The sequence below is a fragment of the Petaurus breviceps genome, unplaced genomic scaffold (genome assembly GCF_028583685.1).
Source record: "Petaurus breviceps papuanus isolate PSGF00001 unplaced genomic scaffold, PetGlider_PUasm1.0 305, whole genome shotgun sequence".
Classification (NCBI taxonomy): Eukaryota; Metazoa; Chordata; class Mammalia; order Diprotodontia; family Petauridae; genus Petaurus; species Petaurus breviceps.
In genome coordinates this window covers 1-19,738 of record NW_027186060.1, presented here as the reverse complement: position 1 = coordinate 19,738, position 19,738 = coordinate 1, and the positions used below count along the sequence as shown (strand labels likewise).

The following is a 19,738-nucleotide window of genomic DNA, read 5'->3' as shown; positions in this document are numbered from 1 at the left end:
TATGCCTTTATAGAGGCATTATGGGATTGAAAGATGGATGGCACAAGATAAAAGGAGACAGGTGAAATTCTATAACCCAGGATTGGGGGGGGGGGGAGAGGACAGAGAATTTTGTCGTCCAGGATAGGGTGAATATCTGTGGTGTTTTAAGAAGGGGGAGAAGAGACTTTGGGACACCTTCAGGTTAAACATCATTCTCACAGTTCCCATACCCATTTCCTGTCAAGGTCCAGTCATTCTTCAAGAAGGATTTTTAAAAATCTAATCTTAACACACCGAGCTGCCCAGACAGGTCTGGGAAAATGTTGATTCCTTCCTATTGTTAAGAGATACTCTTTGGTCAGGGTAGAATTGATGGGGTACCTGGGGTCTGGGTCAAACCAACTTGTAAAACCAGTCAGTGAAGTTGTAATTTGTCCTTTCTCACCCTTGAGCTCTGCCCCTTCTCCCTATCCCACACTCCACCTAGGCAACACCCTGGGACCCCTTTGTTCTTACTTACTCTCTTGATTTCTTCCCTGGACTGGCTCACACCCTCCTTTATCTTTGCCTTTTGTTTCCTTGGGCCTGGCCCAAATCTTATCTAAACTATCTATTCACATGCTCCACTTGGTCAGCTCTGACCTTTGTCTATGCACTGAGGCCCCTCCCGTCAGGTCAGCCCTGACAATGGCAGCCCTACCCTTTAAAGGTAAAAGCATGTACCCCTCTCACTCACAGGTCCCCTAAAGGACTCTTGCCTGCTGTAAAGGCATAAAAATAAACTTTCTCAACTCTAACTCCAAGGAAGGCTGAGCTGAATCCTTTCCAGACGCCCTTGCAGGTTTCCTGGTCTTGGATGAGATCAGGGTTCCTGCTGAACCTATTGGGATCCCGTCCCCCATCAGAATGACCTAAGTCACTGCTAAAGATTTCATTTTATTACAGCCAGCATGTAGGCTGATCAGAGTTTATTTGCATCCCTTGGAAACACCTACTCATAAGTCCTGGCAAAATTTTTGATTAATGAAACTTGCTATCTGATGTAGAAAGCTTCTGGGACTATAACAAATTGTGTTTTAAGCTCAATAACCCACCATCTGAGGGAAGATACCATTGGCTACTCAGAGGGAATGTGACTGTTATATATAGGTGGAAGTTCCTCAGAGAGAAAGAGCCAAAAGGACAATCCTGGCCTCAGCATGGAATGGGATCCTTCCGGCTGTTTCCACGTTGTTTTCCTTTGAAAAGGAATGTTTCCTACCTGACTATTCCTGAATCTGGGTATAAGGTGGATGTGATACTTCATGTAGATATTTTATTCAGTCAGGTCCCTGGTTTTCATCTTTATGGCAGATTTCTGTAATCAGTAAAAAAGTTGAGCATAGTGCAAGTATATGAAATCTTGCAGTTTTTAATCAAATAGTTAGGCAAATTAGTACTCTTGTATAGTCTTGTGAAAGATAGAATCCCTGGAATAGAACATGAACAATTAGATAAAGGAAAAGAAATATCCCATAGTCTAAATGCTGGGAAACATTTAAAATTCAAAATGATGTAAGAATAATTGGATATTAATACAATTAAATTAATTACTGAAAATAAATCAGAGACACCTTCAGTTTGGGGAAAAGAATTTCAGTGTAAATTTCCTAGAGGGAGGTAACTTGTTGAATATTTTCACACTGATGGAAAAGTTAAATGTTTCTGTTTTGATTTGAATTCATTCCATGACCTAAACATAAGTTAAAGTTAGTATTTGAACTTATCATATGTACATCTCATTAAGCATAGAAGAGGATGGAGAAGCTTGGGAAACATGTAAATCTATTAGAGCAAGAACTTATGATGTTCATGGGAAAATTTGGTTTAATGATCTAGAACAAGTGTAGAAATACATGCAAGCTATATAAAGCTCACCTTAAAGAAATTTCTTAACCAGTGTGAGGTTGTAGTAATATCTGAAAATAATTATTGGAGCTTGCCATTTGAAATTTTATGGTACTGATGGGGGACGGAATCCTAATAGGTTCAGCAGGCACCCTGATCTTAATCCAAGATCAGGAAACCTGCAAGGGCGTCTGGAAAGAATTCAGCTCAGTCTTGCTTGGAGTTAGAGTTGAGAAAGTTTATTTTTACCGCCTTTACAGCAGGCAAGAGTCCTTTAGGGGACCTGCGAGTGAGAGGGGTACATGCTTTTACCTTTAAAGGGTAGGGCTGCCATTGTCAGGGCTGACCAGATGGAAGGGATCTCAGTGCATAGATAAAGGTTAGAGCTGACCAAGAGAAATTTGTGACTTTAGTGCATAGATAGTTTAGATAAGATTTGGGCCAGGCCAGCGGAGGAGACAAGGAGATCTGAGGCAAGGACAAAGAAAGGAGTCACAAGGTGTTGCCTAGACCTAGTGTGGATAGGGGGAAGGGGCAGAGTCGGAGGTGGGAAAAGAATTTTACAGATAACAATTTTACAATACAAATTGCAGTTACAATTTCACAGACTGGTTTCACAAATTGACCTAGACCCCAGGTACCCCATCACTGGTGCACTAAGGGCTTCATGAAATTCTTCCATCCAATTGGCCTTTTCCAGTATATTTTTGGTGTGGAGTTCTACCTGTCAGGAATTATTGATATACACGCAGCAGGAGGTGTTAGCTAGGGCACAAACACCCCCACTAGAGGCCAGCAGATAATCTAAGGCTACGATTTTAGAACATTGTCCAAAAAACCCCGTTTAACTCGTTTTAAAGGAGAAGTGCTGGGCTTAGTGATGTTATAACTAGTCAGAGGGGGTGCGAGAAATCCCAGGGAGCACATACCTCGTCCCCAGAATTCACACCCTCTGGCCCACCCATCCCACAAAGAATGGAATATTCTTGGGGAGCACAAATGGGGGCCCGTTCATTGTAGGCCTTGAACATGGAGGCTCCATGGGTCAGTTAGATTGCATGACAATGTTCCCGGCCGAAGAATCACCTGCCAGTGAAGGGTGCTGAGTCTAAGACACAAATCTAGCAAAAAGATTAAACAAACAAGGGCCAAAAAGGAGTAAGAGAAAATTGACCAGAAGTGGGGTGAGTATGGGCTAGTATAACCCATTACTCAGACTATTTCACTATCCTTTATATTTTTCCATAGAGTAGGCCTTTTGAAGTCCCACTAGAGATTTAAAATTTTTCTAAAAGTATTTTCCCTTCTTTAAAACAGTTCGAGATTCATAAAACTTTTAGAATGATCTTAAGCAGTTTGCATAACTTTCTGCACATGTTCTAATCCTAAATGAAAATAATATTAGACTTTCTGATGGGGGGAAAACGGAACCCCTATAGGTTCAGCAGATATTCTGATCTTATCCAAGACCAGAAACCCTGCAATATCGTCTGGAAAGAATTCAAGGTCTCAGGCTTAATTGGAGTGAGAGTTGTAGAAGTTTATCGTTACACTTCCATGAGAAGCGGGCAAGAGTCCTTTAGGGGACCTGCGAGGGAGAGGGGTACATGCTTTTACCTTTAAAGGGTAGGGCTGCCATTGTCAGGGCTGACCAGACAGGAGGGGCCTCAGTGCATAGACAAAGGTCAGAGCTGACCAAGAGGTGCAAGTGAATAGACAGTTTAGATAAGATTTGGGCCAGGTCGTTAAGGAGACAAAAGGCAAGGATAAAGGAGGGTGTGGGCCAGGCCTGGGAAGAAGAAATCAAGAGATTAAGTAAGAACAAAAGGGGTTGAAGGGTGTTGCCTAGATGGAATGTGGGATAGGGGGAAGGGGCAGAACTCAAGGGCGGGAAAGGACAAATTACAACTTCACAGACTGGTTTTACAAGTTGGTCCCACCTAGACCCCAGGTACCCCATCGTTTCCAGTAGGCTAACACGAAAGAGCTCATCACTGACTGTTGCTCTGATCATAGAAACCTGCTATAGAAGGAAAAAACAGGGACCTGTGACATTCCAAATATGACAGGATAAAACATCCTTGATTCTGTTTAAATTCAGGTTAGTTACAGATATCCAACCATGCAGTATCCATTCCACCTCAGTGCTAGACTCAGGAATAGGTGGGGAACATTCCTTTTCGAAGGACCCCCATAGGTAAACTGAGCCAGGAGGGATCCCATCCCAGATGGAGGCTAAGATTGTCCCTCCAGCCTTTACCAAATGCAGGCTTCCACCTGTCCACAGTACAGGCTCTGAGTAGCTTGTGGCATTTTCTCAGATACTGAATTAATGCAGATAACTATACCCAAATTCAAACTCAAAATAAAATTTAGTTATGGTCCCAAATGCCTTTTACCTTAAACAACAAGCCTCAACAATCACAGCTTAGAGCCAGTTATAATTATTTCTATTCTCTTGTAGCTTCAATAAGCAATAAAGATTTATCAGGTCCCACAACTGTAAGGAATTACATTTACCATCTTTCCTTCTGAAATCTAGAAGCCAATTGATAAAAATCCTTTTTAATCCTTGCAACTTTTTTAGCAAGTTAGGTTCATTTAAAAACTACATGACTAAAACTGTTCCTTTCCCAACGACCTTGCTTAATTAACAGAGAGAGTTTCCAGGGGATTTGGCAGTTTTATGCCCCTGTTTAGCCAATTCTCATATAAGCAGGAGGACTGTTCTGAATGGGCAGAACTAGTCAGAATAGTTGTCACAGTTTTAGGTTTTAGCATTAAAACAGTAGCCCAATAACTTAGTTAAGAGTCTTACAATTTTAAACAATCTTGACTGAAGCTTCCTTTTAAACAAAGACAGACTTGGAAGCTTAAGATTTTCCCAAATTACAATACTCCAAAACTTTTAAGAGAAACTACTTCTCATGCAGCATAGATAGTACAGATGTTTACCAGTAATGATATCATCTCAAATTTGAACTTTGAAATAAAAACAAATTACCAATCTGATGACCTTCAAACTCCACATGAAGTTATACTGAACTAAAATCTTTTTTTTTATGCCATACAACCAATCAACTTATAATCACTGCATATTTCCAGAATAGCCAAAAAATTAAATGGACAATCAGCTATCACAGTAAATATTGGCAGTATTATTACTACTGGTTTGTATCCCAAATATAAGAGCTTCAAACCATCAGATATTATAACACAAAAAATCCAATTCACATGAAATAAACATTATAACATAGGGTTAGCAGAACTGATAAAGTAAACATAGCTAGTTTTACACAACTTTTTCTCCATCTTTTAGTTTCAACAAAATTCAGATTGAAAACTGCTTTTTGTCACTCAATTTTTACAGTATAAGAGGACTTTACAATTTAGATTTTACAATTTAGAGATACCATAATAGAACAATGACATTATGACATTAATTGCATTTCCGATTCATCACATTCCAAAATTATTGATAGAAAATTAGGCTTACCAAGTGCAGAGGCTTTTCTCCTCTCCCCACAGTTGCAGAGCTTGGTTGTGGACCACAGGATTTGAAAGGAAAGAGGGTCATCTGCATGCCCCAGGGGCCCTCGATATAGCTGCTATGCCTCCCCCCAATGTTTTTAGCTGTTCCAACTTTTACTCCAATAAATTTTATGTGTCCACTCCTTAGAAACTTCTTTGAAAGTGATAGCTTTGACTTCCCTAGCAAGGGGAGAGGGAGTGGCGCCTACTCCCTTATCCCAGTTCTAGAGAACCCAAAAACCTCACCTTATGTATCAAATCTTAGAAAATATTCCAATTTGCCTAAATGCCAAATAGTAAAATGAATTTCGACTTTTCTTTAGCATCAAATTAGGAGTGACACTTTTCAAAAATGACCAGAATGCATTCAGTTGCCTTTTAGTTGCATTCTGTTACACAAAACTTTCCTCTTTTAGGTGAGGCAGGAAATAGTTAAATGTTAAGTCTACCTGCCTTTTTGTTCTGAGGGAAAAGATTCCCTCCCTTTCTTATCACCTCCTGACTCCACTGGGCCAGAGTGGAATGAATAGGAGGAGATTTTCAAACTTAAAGATCTTAAAACTTCTGTTCACAAACAAGACAGTATTTTGCTCTCTTTCTCTCTCTTTCCAGCCTGCATTCAGCAGCAGGGGAAAGGAGGAGGGAAAGAGATACAGCATGTACACACACTCATTCACAGAGAGACAGAGAGACAGAGAGAGACAGAGACAGAGACAGACACACAGAGAGAGAGAGAGAGCATCTGCAAAAAACAATAGACTGATAAAGAAAGGATTTCTGGAACCCTCGGCACAAATCACATTTTCTTGGCCCCCAGATAGATGCCAATTGGGGCCAGGGAAGATTGCTTTGAGATAGCCTAGGCACAGACCCCCAAGTGTAGGGGGAAACCGGCCCATCCTTTCTACTTGAGGTCTTGAAGACCGAGTGTTTTTCAGTTGTACAAAAGATGTCCTAGGGGTGAGTCTCCCGGGGTATGGAGGAAGACTTGACCCATCCTTTCCCGACTCCCCAGTCAGAATCACTTGTAGTCGTCTGCTTTTCTGTGACATCTCACGTGAAAAGCCTTGCCTAAAAAAAATATGTGTATATATTTTTTTAGACGTGGAGGACGTGGAGACACTTGTCCGTAGACAGGGCGTCCCCCATTATCTATACATATATATGTATGTATGCGTGTGTGTGTATGTGTGTGTGTATTCCTGTATAAGTTAGGGTCCTTTAATTCCTAGTAATATTATGGAGAAAATTAGGTCAAGGACTTGTGAGAATATCATTCAGTTACTTAGTTAATATCATACCTGTCTCAGTTTTGTTATAATTACTTAATGTTAAAAGAAGAATGGTTTGTGGTCTATTTTTGTGAATGCCTTAAAAGAAGCATAACATGACCAGAAGTTTGAATTGTTTTATGACTTCATATCTACTGTGTTAAAATTAATTAATTTATGTATGTGCTAGAGTCTGTTATTAATTCCCTAGTGAAATCTCATCTTCCTGGTGGGGGAATTAATAATGGATTAATGTAAAGTATAAGAAACTGGGTTCTAATGTGAGTTTCTTGAACATGACAACTGGGCACGGTTCCAATTTCGATTTTGTAAGAATGATAAGGGCACAAGCTTTAGGAATGGTAATTTAAAAATTGTGCCAAGTTCACTTTTGTAGGAGAGTGGACATAAGAAAGCAGGTTTATACAAGAAGACAAGAAGATGTTGAGATGAGCTGTGGAAGATGGTTGAGGTGAAGTAACAAGGGCCAGAGGACGTCTGTCAGATGATGTGTTCCCTCCCCCCCTCTCCTCGACAGTTGTGTGAGAAGAGACTTCTGAATCTTAAAGGACAATTGATTGTTCATTATTATTTTCTTTTGGGTCTCTGTATCTGTACTCATAAAGGTGACTTCCCTCTTGTAATTTGTCAATGCATCAATCTTACTTAAAAGGGATATAGATTAGGGGAATAATTCATATGAGGAAAGGAGTATTATGTAATGGGAATGGGAATTTGAAGATCTTACCTTCCCCTTAATAGGCCTAGGTCAATTTGAGAACCTTTTCTGATTTGAAAATATACTCTGCCCCCTAATAGACTGCATGTGGTCACATGGAGCCTATGGTAGGAGGCTTGTTTTTCAAGGAAGGCACAACTTTTGTTACTTTGTAGTAAAGTGGATCATGAGGGTTGTGATATTCTGTGACCTGAAGAAGGATATATATACTCTGATGTGAGGTTTTGCTTTGGGGACCACTTTGGGAAGAGTTGTGTGATTTGGCCAGATGAGACTCTGGGTAATCATTGAGCCCCCCAGCTTTGAAAACCCATATGTTGGTGCTTCTCTCTCTGGTAACTAACACTGTATGGATGTAAGGATCAGACAGTTGGATGCACTGTCTGTTGGTCTGCTGAATTGTGTTATTTTTTCTGTCTGTATTTTTTGTCTGCTTATAACTTCTGTTTGTATTTTCTGAAGTTCAGGGTGCTGACTTTTTCCTCTGAACTAGGTAAACGATATATGTTTGATTAAACTAAGATTGTTAACCCTTTTTGAGTTGCTTTCCTTTAGAAAAGCTGATTGAAGAACCTGTGCTAGCAGTCATCCTGTATGCTAGGGTGCTTGGTGCTACATATTAAAAATGTGGAAACAAAATTTGAAGGAGGGGATGTCAAGATGATGATTGTAAAGTAAGAATGTTAATTAATGTTAATAGTGTGAGACTAAAAATGATGACTAGGAAATATGGAAATAAAACCTCTATCAAAAAGAAGAGGAGGAAATTGTAAGAAGGATTATTATGGTATGCTCACACAGATATTATTGGGAGATAATTAACATTCCCAAGCTGTGGGGGAAGCTTGCTTATCTTATTTTACCAAGACAGTGGCCTTCCTGGTGCCAGGGGGGTTATAAAGACAAGTCATAAGACAACCAGTTCAAACCTGAGAGGTCATGCCATGGACATCAGTGTCCTCACTACTGTGACCTGCTCAACTAACCACATTAATATTAACTTACATGACCAAAGGGTGGAGATCCCTCCATTTTATAATCATGGGATGCATGATCTGGGAAGGGGAATAAGTAATAAGGGCATGGGCATGTAGTGGGAGTGTAGGAAAGAGTTGTAACCTTGAGGAGTCTGGACCAATCCCAACTCTGAGGGGAGGAGTCAGAGCACCTTAATTATATTTAAGCTTGTTGTTGCTTCTGTATGGGGTATGAGTGTTCCTAGTGAGCACCTCACCCACTTCTGAAACCTAATAAAGTCTTCCTCAACACCAGCTGTAAAGTCAGGAGGACCTGAGTTCAAATCCAGCCTCAGACTATTGATACTTACTAGCTGTGCAACACCGGGCAACTCATTTAACCCTAATTGCCTTAAAAAAGTTAATAAAGTTATCCTCCCTAACAATGCTATCATTGTTTTATGTTATTCTATAAATCTTTAACCTTGTTTTGCTCATATCACTCTGAACCATTCAGTCATTCTGTGTATTATCTACTATATTCTCATGTGTATCACTACTCTGTTTACAATTTACTGTCATCTAAGAAAAGGGGGTATGTTGGATGTGTACTCTGCATGGTCTTTGTATAACTAATCTGGTGGGAAGGGACTCAAGTCCTGTTTACATGCATACACACACGCAATTTGGGGTACTCTTTCCCCAGTGAGGAGTAGCAATGAGGAATAGCTCAGCCTGGATTTAAAAAAATACTTCTCTTGAACTAACGTTGTTAAGATGGGAAGATTCTAAGCAGGCCCCAAATCTATGAGGAGAGCAGAATGACCCGCTTCCCAGCACCAGTCTCTTCTTCCCCTTCTTTGTAGGAACTGAAGTCTTCCTTAGAAAAGGGAGGGCAGAGTAGATTCTAAAGAGATCTCCTCAGGACATGCTCTCATGGAGAGATAAAAATCTGATCTAAAAACATGGTCAGAGAAAATGGGCCCAGGATGTGAAACTGAAGTTTGGCCCATTGATGGATTTGGTTAGACTTCATCTTTTTAAGCTGTTGGGTTCATGAGTCATTGCTTTCTATGGAATATGGAGGTAGGAAGAAAGGACAGGCTCTGACTAGAGATTTATGGCTTCTTTGATTCTTGCTCTATGGGGAATCATATGTAATAGGAATGGGAGAGCGCCTCAGAGTAGGGTGACCCAATCTGATAAGGGTTGGTCCTTCCCTTGACTATACTGCTCAGGGCTGAGGAGGAGCAGGAGCCCGCAGGGCCCAGAGCTGCCAGACCATGGCCTTTCCCCTGAGCCCTGAGCCCCAGAGACCCTGCCCCTGAGCAGACAGTCAAGCAGCTGCTGGAGGAGAGGAAGCAGAGGAGACAGCTGAGCGCCCTGAGCAGCCAGCCCAGGCCTGGGGAGGTTTTTGTTTGGGGATGTATCACTGTGGGAGGTAAAAAAGATTGAAAGCAGTAATAAACTGCCCCATCCTCAGGCTCTAGGCTGCTGATGGTGAGGGTGAAATCCTTCTCAGCACCACTGCCACTAAACCGGGCAGGGACTCCTGAGACAAGGTTGGAAACTGTGTAAATGAGGAGCCGAGGAGTTTGTCCAGGTTTCTGCTGGAGCCAGTGTAGATAAGTGTTTCCATCACTGTGTTTGAGACTCTGACTGGCTTTGCAGCTGATGGTGACTCTCTCTCCTGGGGTCACAGACACTGAGGCTGGAGACTGGGTCAGCACAATGTCCCCCCTGGAACCTAAAAGCAGGAATTAATGATCAACAGCATGAAATAAACAGAACAATCTCCTTCCATTCAGATATTTATCCCACAGGCAGCCTGGCTGTGCAAACCCCACTGACCTCCTAGAAATCCACATTCCCCCTTGGCCTGTCCTGGCTCATGGCCCCAGAGGTTCTGAGCTCCTTTGAACTCTCTCATTCTATGAAAAACTACATGTCTGTGTGTTGTGTTGTCCCATGTTCTCACCTGGGAGTAAAAGTATGAGGAGCCCACAGAGAAGCTGGGACAGGGACTCCATTGTGCAGTGTGTCCTCCCCTGGGGCTGCTCTGCCCCCAGCCCCAGTTTATGTCCCTGTGTGTGCAGGCCCTCCCCTTGGGGATCTCTTCATGCAAAGCAGCTGGGGGTGGGGCTTGTAGGAGCAGAGGGGGCTGTCTCCAGCTCAGGGGAAGGTCCTGCTTTCATGAAGATCCCAGTTTAATGGGTAAGCTGCTTAAGAATAACTATTGACAAGATCTGAGGGCAAATTGGAGATAACCAATGGAGGGAAGAGAGAGGGAGGAACTGTGATGATTTCAAGATAGTGAGTCTGAGGGACAGGAAGGAAGGTGCTGTTCTTTATAGTAACAGTGAGGTAGGAGGGGAAAGGGCTTGGGGGAAAGACAATGACATCCATTTTGACATGATGAGGTTCAGATGCCTCCTGGACATCCTGGTCCTGGGGTTTCAAAGGAAGCTGGAGATGGGAGAATGGGAGGCAGCAAAGAGGGTGGAAAGGAAAGGGAGAGGTGAGAAGCATCAGAACTGAGATGATCATGAAATCCATGGGAGCTAATGAGATTACCAAGTGAAACTGTACAGAGGGAGGGGAGGAAAGAGGCCACAGTGACCCTGTGGGACCACTTCACTTTGCGTCTGCAGCTCTCTCTGGCTTCAGTTCCGTGGTACCAGACACCTCCTGGTGTCTTCTCCCCTCCACACTCTCCTTTGTGTGTCGGCCTCCCCCATGACACTGTAAGCTTCTTGGGGGCAGGGACTATCTTTTTCTCATTTGTGTACCCAGTGCTCAGCCTACTGCCAGGTACACTGTAGGGGCCTAATAAATATTTATAGAACAGGGACACGTGTGGTCTGAGGGCATGATCTGGATGAGGATCCATCATGGGAGACTGAGGAGTGCTCTGAGAGGAGGGGGGACCAAGGATGAGCAGAGTCCTGAGCACCTGGAGAGGAGGAATCTCCAGGAGGAGAGGCTCATCAGCAGGGTGAAAGTCTGCAGGGGGGAGGGGGATGAAGATGGAGAAAAGGCCATTGGGTTTGGCTCCCAGGAGACCACATCTACACAACACCCAGGGGACAGGGACTCAGCAGGGACCTCCTTCTCTTCCATTAGTGAGCAGGAAAAACCAGGACAAGAATCGGGTTCATATTGGGGTGAGGGAATGCTAGCCTGTGCAGGAGGTAAGGGGGTGAGGAAGAGGAATGTGGCTGTAATGTCAGAGATGTGCTGCCATATGAAGTGAGCGGAAGGGAAAGAGATGACAGGCAGGGAGAATGGGAAGGACCTGAAAATTGTTGGAAGGTAAGGCAGACACATTAAAGAAGAAAGGATTACTAGATTTTACTTTAGTATAAAAGACACGAGGCATGCTCAGCTTTTCCCTTCTCATAGGGTAATTCCAACATTCCCTGTATGGTTCTCATAAGGGAGGGCCTCTTTTAGCTGCCTCTGGAGAGCGAGAACAGAGAAAGTTGGCTGCCCTGTCTATATCCCCCTTGACCATGGGAGCTAGGAATAGACGGCTGCCTCTTTGTGTTTATTCTATTCTCATCTTAGGGGAAAAGCCAAGATGGATGAGTATTGAGCTCTGGTTTTAGTGCACTTAGAGATACCTTCTGCCATCTAACTGAGGGAAGCAGGATTGTCTGTCTGCTTTGGGGGAAGAGAGACATTCTGAGGACAGAGCTATAGGAGTCCTGACCCCTCCTAGTGGAGTGAGGTGATAGCTATGGGTTCTAGAAGGACCAAGATGGCAGACATCCAACCAAGAGATTCAATGAAGAGGAGCTGTGTAGGGTCCACAAAGGGAGGAAGGGCTTCCATTGTCAAATGTGTTGAATGACCAGTTTGCCATCTATGCTCTCTATCCAGCTGCCTCCCTGCTGCTTTATTCAGGCTCATCTTTCATGCTGTGGACTCAATGTGTATCTGTGGGACAGGGTGCTCCAGGTGTTGACTAGGAATTTTTTTCATAACTGTTCTTATTGTAGCAACTGAATGAATGTTTTTCACAAATTAAGGCTCTTTGTTGATAGGGAGCTTACTATTGCTGTAGTGTTAGGAATACTAGTACTAATAATTAGCACTATTATTACTAATTAGTATTCCCCCTCCTGGGACCCAGTCTTGACCTGTTTATTCCAGGTAGGAACAATGTCGTATCGATGTCTGTGTGTGTACAAAAAGCATCCAATAATTAGTTTATGGCTGTCTCAGGCCAGTTGTTTCTAAACTTAATTTTTCTCAGTTGTTTCTTTTCCCCATCTTTAGTTGTTAATTTTTTCTTTGCTGACACTTCTCAACGACCCACCCGAAACCTCTCCTTTTCACGCACAAAATAATTAAATGAAACACGCCAATGCATCGTCCATGTCTGACAATATATTTCCTCATATCCCACTTTTGGTCCAACACACAATTCTGAGGAGAAGGGGGCACATTTGACAGTCAGCCCTTTCATACCACAAATGAGCACTGCATTGGATCGATCTCTGATGTCTAGTCACAGGTCATTCTGTACATTTTCCTCCTAGATGTGATTATTTTATTGTGCTTCAGATCATTCAAATCTCCCAACATTTTTCTGATTTTCTCATATGTCATTTTTTTCTTCTGTGATGATTTTCATTTAAATTTATACCAAAATGTGTGTGGTCATTCTCCAGGGCATCTTTGCTTCTAGTTCTTTCTATTCCTGATTTTGCTGCTTTATAGCTTTATCCTTTAATTTTTTTATTTAAACATCAAAAAAGCATTTCCACACACATGACAAAACACAGAAATGGCACTCTATAAAACCATGAATCTCAATTTTGCAGTGCTTGCCTTTTGAGAAAGGTATATAATAAATTCTTCATGTTTTTTTAAAAAAGTCTGTTCTTCTGTGTTTCCTTGTGAACTTTCTTCTGTTCTTTTCCATGCATTTCAAAATGTTTTAGTAGACCGATTTTTAGAGCAATACTTCTATTCCTGCTCTCCCTATTATGCTATTAACTGAGAGAATGACATATTAAAAGAAAAATGCCTAAGAAGATAATAAGCAGAGTCAAATAAAATGAATCCACACAGGAGATCTCTTTATCTTGAGTCCATCTACTGGATTTCATGTTGGCCATAAGCATGTGTGCACATAGCATGTACCCATGGTGAGTGGAATCATCTAGACAGAAGTTTTTGTATTATTTTTCTGTTTAGACCACAGGGTGGGATCCTCACCTTGCATGGTAAGCAGACCAAGGTAGGATGAGGCAGACAATTTTAGGGCCCCTTTTCTAGCCCTTCCTGGCACCAGGAGGTGAGCAGTGTGGTCCTCCAACAAGGATGCTCAAACACCCAGAGTGGCTGCCCAATCCCACTGCTGCTTCTGTCCAGAGAAAAGACTACCCTATGGCCTGGGCCACCTGTGTGCAGGGTTGTGATGACAGCCCCAGGGCATCTACACCTGCTAGTTGATCCCCTGCTCTAGAGTCAGCTATAGACATGACAGAAGGGAGGCAGAGTGGGGAAAAGCAGTCAGCCTCATTCTTCTTTCCAGACCCCCATAGCCCAGTATCTTTATCTGTGTCTTGGATTAAAATGGTAAATAGTAGAGGACCAAATAAATGCCCTAGGTTTTCTACTTGAAAGCTCCTTTGAAAACTTGACACCCTCAATGATGTTGCATTGAGTCCAGCAATCAACCAGCTTCTTTATCCAGACAACACTGTTCTTTTAGCCCACTTTTCTCTATCTTCTCAAAGAAGGATTTCATGAAAGCAAGGTAACCTCTACTGGGGCATTATCTTGATGGACTCACCCTGAAACCTTATCCCAAAGAAAATGAGATTTGTCAGATTTCAATGTGATCTGACTGCTGTGTACTTGGAGAGGTCATATAACATATTTTATGTACATGTGCATCTGTTTATATATTGAAATATTCAATGTTCTGTGCCTGTTTGGGAAGTGGTATTGGGAACAGAGTGAATCTAAACCTTAGGCCTCCAGGTTTGAGAGAGATTACAGCTATTTCTTGATTCTCTTTCTGGATCATTCCCTGAACGGTAAGAAGGAGTCTTCAAAGGAGCCACCATGTTGAGGAGGCAGCACCTACATCATGTCTTTATCCCAAATATTCTGCAATAGAGACTTTGGGGAATTTCCTCTTGGGTGATATCTGGGATGCTCTTAGTTCATTGGGGATATTTCATTCTGAGCAGGAAAGCTCAACCACATTGTGTATTAACTGGTATGTTTTCGTCTGTACCATTGCTCTGTTTTCTGGTTACTATCATCTTGGAAAGAGGGATGTGTACTCTGCATGGTCTTTATGTAACTGGCTTCTGGCGGGAAAGGAGTCAAGTGCTGGATATACACTCATACACACACACACACACACACACACACACACACACACACAACTTGAGGCATTCCTTCCACAGTAAGGGATAGCAATGAGCTCAGCTTAGATTAAAAAAATAGTTCATTTACACTAACATTCTTAAGACAGGGAAGAGAGTTATAATTTTAACCAGGCACTGTATCTCTGAGGAAAGTAGAATGGTCAGCTTCCTGGCACCAGTGTCTCCTTCCCCTTCTTGGCAGGAATTGAAGTGTCCCTTGGAAAAAGGGTGTGCAGAGGAGACTCTAGAGAGGCTTATTCAGGGGCCCCAGATGTGAAAAGATAAAAAAATTATATAAAAACCTGATTTAAAAATATCATCAGAGAAAATGGGCCCAGGATGTGAAATTTCAGCTTGGCCCATTGGTGGATTTCCTTAGGCGGCTGCCTGGTCTTCTGGAGCTCTTTTTTCCATTACTAGTTCTTCTCTATGGAATGTTGAGCTACGAAGAAAGCACAGAACGCGCCTCTGCTTCTGGGTTTCTGGGGGTTTGCTTTGCTTCTTTCTCAGTGGGGAGTCAGAAGAAATAGGCTGGGAGAAGGTCTCAGGCCCAGGGCAGTGTAGCCTGACCCAATGTGAGAGGGGCTGGTTCTCACCTTGACTACACTGCTCAGAGGAGCATACACTGACTACACTGAGGAGCCATAAGAGCCCTCAGGGCCCAGAGCTGTCAAACCATGGCCTGAGCCCTGAGCCCCAGAGACCCTGCCCCTGAGCAGGGAGCCCAGCAGCTGCTGGGGAGAGGAAGCAGAGGAGACAGCTGAGTTTTGTCATCAGTAAAATCAGCTGGAGAAGCAAATAGCAAACCACTCCAGGATCTTTGTCAAAAAAAAAAAAGACCTAAAGAGGCTTATGAAGAGTCAGAAATGACTGAATAACAACAAAAATGGTCCCGAACAGCCAGAGATTTTATATGAGAAGCAATATTGTCCAGTGAATGGTCAAAACCTGTAGAAAGCAAAGATCTGTCACCTAATGATAACCTGTACTTTCCTCTGAACCATGACCTGATATCCCACTAATTAGTGATCCTTTGGGGACTTAGCAGGGAGACTCCTAACAGGAAGGCCTGCCAATCTTCTATGCCTTCGTGTGGTTTAGGGGAACCAGATTTATTTCCCACCATCACTTCCCTGAAAAAACCAGAAATCCTTAAGTAATGGCTTTGGGGAAATCTGGGGTGGGGCAGGAAAGAAATGTCTTCCTGAGGGAAGGCAGGACTGAGTGCAACCTGCCCTGAAGTCTTTTGGGCAGCAAATGGGAATAGAAGTTGAGTAGTAGGCATCTAGAACCAGAAAATGATCTCAGAGGAAATCCAGGTAATTTTCACTCTTTATTCTCTCATTCATTCTTTAGTTGTGTATCAAAAATGCAGGGAATTTTTGAGGGGAATTATCTTCCATGCAGAAGAACAGGGATAGAATCTAAAAATCTGTCCAATGGTTGGTTATAATGGGCCAGATTTCATGACATGGCTTTACTAGGTATTTCTCTCAAGTTCTGCCCCTGAATAGGAAAAAAAAGGAAGAGGTGCCCAAGTACAGGACTGGGGATTGGGAAGGGAAATGTGGTCAGTCAATAAAAAGTCCACAAGCATCTATGAAGCTCTTATCAGGAGCCTGGCAAGACACCATGTGCAGGGGACACAGAGGAAGGCTAACATGCACTCTCTGCCCGCAAGGAGCTGTCATTGTCATGGGGTAAATGTCTTATAAATAAATAGAGACCTACAAGGTAGATACAGTGACTGTGAAGGCAATTAGGGAGGCAGGGAAGTGGGGGGTGGGGATGGGGAATACTAGACAAATGCTCTTGCACAAAGTAGTTTTTTTTTTCAGTCTTTAAATTCTCCAGAGACCAGAGATGGAGGTGAGGGAGGGAGAGCATTCCACCCATGGGGGGCAGCCAGGAAAAAGGCCAGTAATGAGAGATGGAGTGTCCTTTGGAGGGACAGCAAGGCCAGAGTCTTGGGATCATAAAGTTGGAAGAGATTAAAGTGTAAGACTGAAAAGGCAAGAAGGGTCTGGGTTCTGCAGGACTTTCAAAAACAATCTGAGGACTGACAGTACTTATGACAATGGCTTGGATAACAGGAGGATTAGAGGAATGGAAATGTATGTCATCATGATTCAATAGGGCACCTACTGACAGTAAAAAGAGAGAGAATATCATGTTAGGATTTGTTCATAATTAAGTGCCCAAATCTTCAGTTTTCTGCCTGCATCTGCCTCCTAAATGCAGACATTTCCTAAGAAAATTTTGGAACTGAGAAAATGGAAAACCCTGGACTCTGAGGTTCCTTGACAGGATCCAGTTAGGGAATGCTAAGGAGCCCCTGGACTTGGCTTCTTGACTTATTCTATCTTCCAGAAACCCTGGGGTTGTTATATGAGGGAGCCTCTCAATGTGTCCAGCCCCACCTGCCACAAGCTGGACTCCCTGCGTGTCCTTGGGAGCCAGGGCAGGTGCCTGCTGGTCTGCCCCAGACTGAGGACCTGCTTCTGCAGTTGGGACCCTTGTGGATGAGCAGACCCTTCTCTCTTCAAAGTCCAGCATTTCTCAAAGGACAAGATTGGGACTTTTGCCACTCTGCTTTTTCATGATGACTCATCTGCTGGGGGGAGGCGGGATTTAACTTCTTCCCACACCTTCTCCTCTTTTCCTGCTGCTGTGCCCTCCCCTGAGAAGATCAGTGTTCCCCCTTCCCTTTGCTGCAATTCCATAAAGGTGTAAGCTTCTGTCCTGAGCTCCTCTGCCTGGAGGTCCAGCCACCGGAGAACAAGGCTCTTTTTTTAAGTTGAGCTTGAGAGCGTTACCGTGTTTCCCCGATAATAAGACACTGTCTTATTATTTTTTTTGGACAGAAAAACACCAGAGGGCTTATTTTCAGGGGAGGGCTTATTTTAATGAACATTGACAGCAATTTTAATAAACAGGTAAATGTGAACAAAAAAATGTACCTTTATTTAATAAGCAAATCACTGGGGAAGAACAGGATGACGCGCTCACTGCTGCAGCTCTGATTGGATGCAGCTCGGAGCGTGGTATGCGTTTCAAGGGGGGGGAGGGACGGTGCCTACAGAGGGTACCATAATGTAGCGTGTAGCGCAGGGGATCACCTTCACTACAGTAACAATCTCAATAGGGCTTATTTTCAGGGGAGGGCTTATTTTAGAGGAATCTTACACAGTAAGGGGAGGGCTTATTTTCGGGATAGGTCTTATTATCGGGGAAACACGGTAGAAGGGAGGCCTCTGTTCTTCTTCCTCAAGGGCTTGACTTCTAAGGCACAGAGCCCCTTTCTGGTCCTCCTGGCTCCAGGTTCGGTGCTCTATTCACTGCACCACCTAGCGGCTCCACAGGGTCTCTTTCTAGACGGGAAACACTTTTCTATACAAGGCTGTGTGAGGACCTGACCACCGCTGGAAGAAAAGAGGAGAAAATTCCCCAAGTTCCCCATTTAACCAAAGTGATGTCACAGATGTTGTTACTCCTTCTCCCAGTACCACCAGCCCTTCCGTGCCTTCTCATTGTGTACAATATTTGGTCATGCCTTTCCAGAGTTCTGGGTGGAGGATTTACCCTGGGATTGGGTAAATGAATAGGAAGCATGCCTTGGATTAAAGGGAAAAAACAATTCCTGAGTGCCAGGGATGTATTTGCACAGTCTACAGGTTTTCATTTATGATTATTTTATTCCAAGGACTATTTGAAGTCCATGGTATTTATAGAATTTCATCATTGGAAGGAATCAGAAATGAGAAGAATTCTAAGCCACAAAAGGATAAAAATCCTGTCTTCAACATCACCTGAACACAGTCATCCAACCTCAGTTTAAGGAAAGGAAATTGAGTAGAGTTTTAATTAGCAAGAAATCATTTGGTATAAAAATTTTAACCAGGTTCTTAGAGTTGAGCTTGGGTTCAACACAATTTCAGGTGACCCAAAGGCAATGAAAAGATGCATCCCAGATGTAAGCATGCCATAACATGCTGCCAACAATGATTTGCTGTAGAAAAAGACCAAAGGAGGATAGACACAGGATCCCTGGGAGTGGCAGCACCCTTCTGCCCCAGCTGTCTGCCTCCCACATTCCTTCTTTCAGCCCAGAACTCATGGTCATCAAGAGTAAAGCAACTTCCCTGGGGAAGGGGCCTGCCTTCTCTACTACCTTCCAACCCAAACTCAGACTGGCTGACTGATGACACTGAGGCAGCTGGGCCCCCTGAGGGAGAGAAGGGATGAAGCCTGTGCAGGACCAGTCATGTATGACTGAGGGCTTAGGCTGTCTGGGTAGTGAGGAAATCTTATTTTCAGCTTAGTGGAAATGGCACCCTCAGCGTTGCCCTTCTTAGGGGCTAATCCAAATATTTCCTGCATGCTTCTGGTCTGTCTCATGAAGCTTCATGGGTCAATGACTGGCCATGTATGACTGAGGGCTCATAATGTCTGGTGCTGAGGAGATCTGATTGTCTGCTCATCTGAAAGGACAAATGGCCCAGGGGCCCCTGAGCTAGAACTTGATGCATGTAGAAAGATCCAGTGTGAGTAAGGAAGGGCATCTTTTAGCTGCCTCGGGAGAGCCAGAGAGGGGCAGGTTGGCTGCCCTGTCTACTGGGACTGGATGCCTGCCTCTGTCTCTTTGTGTTTATTCTGGAATATTCAGAATAAATCTTAGGAGAAAGAATAACTCAAGGTAGAAGAGCATCAAGTGGTTTAGAGTCGGTCGTTTGGGTGCACTTGGAACCTCCTGGCATCTAGCTGAGGATGGAGGGCTTGTCTGTCTACCTTGGGAGCAGAGAGGACATATGTCTACAATCCAAACTACAAAGTTGACTTGCTCTCCATCACAAATGATATTTCACCTCCTCTCTCCACCTTTAGCCAGGCTCTGCCCCATTCCTGAAATACACTGTACACAGCCCTGACTCTTAGAATCCCTAGTATTCATTAAAGCTGAACTCAAGTGCTTCCTGTAAG

The 19,738-nt window shown here is 43.3% G+C and overlaps 1 protein-coding gene across 3 annotated transcripts in view; it reads right to left on the bottom strand.

The window, feature by feature from the left end:
* The window catches only part of LOC138167779 (zinc finger protein 420-like), a 28,206-nt gene extending 22,168 nt beyond the window's left edge, over positions 1 to 6,038 (bottom strand). For 2 of the 3 annotated variants that reach the window (XM_069096745.1, XM_069096748.1), the window contains exon 1: positions 5,366 to 6,038. The gene's annotated coding sequence lies outside the window, so the exon portion shown is untranslated. Of the gene's footprint in view, positions 1 to 1,243; positions 1,340 to 5,365 lie in introns of all 3 variants that reach the window. The other variant, XM_069096746.1, reaches the window with a different exon arrangement.
* Between the last annotated feature and the right edge of the window lie 13,700 nt (positions 6,039 to 19,738).